Source organism: Paramormyrops kingsleyae, chromosome 20 (genome assembly GCF_048594095.1).
Source record: "Paramormyrops kingsleyae isolate MSU_618 chromosome 20, PKINGS_0.4, whole genome shotgun sequence".
NCBI lineage: Eukaryota > Metazoa > Chordata > Actinopteri > Osteoglossiformes > Mormyridae > Paramormyrops > Paramormyrops kingsleyae.
Window position 1 is genome coordinate 452,924 of NC_132816.1, and position 2,046 is coordinate 454,969.

The window sequence follows — 2,046 nt, forward strand, 5'->3', positions numbered from 1 at the left end:
AGGTGGTGGGAGTCTGCTCACCTGTGTGTATATGCACGTATCTGTACGCGCACATTGGGGCGGAACTCCGCCATGCGTGATACAGAGAGCAGAGGAGAATTATAAACTCGCGTCTTTCTGAAGTAAATAAAAATGCAAGCCACTTTACATAAAATCCGTTTAACGCAGTTTTGTTAAGTATATCTCAACTTTCAAGAATGGCTCAGTGGGGCCATCCTGCAGTATATACAAAGGAAGATGAAGCCAGGTCACGTTGTTGAAGACCAGAGACACCGTGGATGAAATTGCTTCAATCTTCAGAGGAGTCTGCGAGCATGAAGCTGCTATCTTAAGACTATACTTTCAGGGATCATTTCTGTAGTTTCTGACTGGAGAAATGCATTATGAAAGTGTTTGGTCATGCTGGCCACGATGAGGAAGTATGGCATTCTCTTCTGAGCATGAAGCAGTTAAAGAACATGGGAATTTTTCCATGGTTCTGTGACTTTGATGATTGTGCCGGAATCTCTATGGAGAAGCTAGTGGAAGAGAATGCTGTCTGAGGGGTTAGTACTTTCACTTTAGTTCTAGAGTGCATGGCTTTTTCTTGTCTAAGTTCACTATTCATGAGGAAGCGTGCCAGCGTGCCAAAGAGTAAAAAAATAATCCAAACGCCTTGTAATAGAATGTGGAAAGACATTACATGCATCCGCTAACTCAGACCAAATCTTCAGGCCACCATCTTTGTTTTTCAGTTGGAAGCGTGCGCAACAGGTCATGAAGTGCCCAGTTTTACCTTTTACATTTCCTTGAGCTCTCTACGGTATCATACGAGTCTTTTTCACCCCACTCTGCAATTACGTTTCTTTTTAAATTTCAGCCTTAATTTCAGCCTGTTTGAGACACCATACTTCATAAATCACTCTTAGACTTTTGCAGTGGTGTTTGCCTTCTGATACTAAGTCAAGAAAGCCTGAATGAATTTTCTATAGATATTAGTCACTACTTGTACATTTTCTCAACCATCAGAAGCTGGTAAAATCCACTGCCACCACTTTAAGTGGCCTCGACATCAAAAATGCCTTGACAGGGGCATGAATCCTGGGCTGTGGTATTTTAGTAAAGATGCAATGCTGACACCTTTGAACCCATGCATCAACACACTCATTCATTCCAACCCAAGATCTCCTCTACCTTACCAAGTTCCCCATATACTCGACTCCCTGATGCCCCATAGCATGGTGGACACTCTCTAATACCTGCTCTTTGAAGCAAAGAGGCAAGATTAACTGCCAGCTCTCACCCTAGAAGGCCATCAGTGGCATGATACAGCAGTCTTTCTTTTTGCTGTATGCAACCCCATTGTTTCAGAAGCCTTATAATGGGTTTTGACAAGGCAGCCCTTTCCCTATGACTGGGTTCTTCTATTGTTCCCAAATTCTTCTAAATTCTTTTAGAGTGGGATCACTCTGTAGGACCTCCAAAAGCCAGGCAAAGTGGGCGTGTCGCCCTGAAGCTGCACAGGACTTTGCGCTCACTAGCAGGCATTTGTCTAAGATTGCAGCATTCAATACCTGCTGTGACTCAGTCAGGGTCCAAAGCAGTACCAACTTAAAAATGGCCACACAATCATCAAACTCTGTATCCAGGTCCACTTCAGGCTCCCCTGCAAACTCCTGCCTAGACAGCAGCTGCGGCCACATTATTATGATTACATTCTTCAGTCCACATTGATCTGAGAAGGTGACTGATCTTAGCTGATCTCCCCTCATAGAGACAGCAATTGACAAGGTCATGCAGGGGGCTGGTGATTCTAGAAAACTTATAAATGAATCTCCAACAGTAGCAATAGAATCCTAAAAAGACCTAAGCTCTCTGACATTACTGGGGACTTTCCACTCTTTACGATAAAAGATGAGATGACATGACATGAGACCTCATTGATCCCACACCAGGGAAATTTACTAGTTATAGCAGCCTGAAATATAATAGCAATAGAGAAAAAACAAACCAAAATATGACAAGATAGAAATAAGAAAGAAAAATTGCCCACACAATTACACATAT

General features: G+C 42.7%; 1 non-coding gene across 1 annotated transcript; it reads left to right on the top strand.

Moving 5' to 3' along the window:
* The first annotated feature begins 330 nt into the window (after nucleotides 1-330).
* On the top strand, nucleotides 331-547 carry LOC111850840 (small nucleolar RNA U3). The gene has a single exon (XR_002839891.1). It is a non-coding gene; the product is annotated as a small nucleolar RNA U3 (small nucleolar RNA).
* Nucleotides 548-2,046: the final 1,499 nt, after the last annotated feature.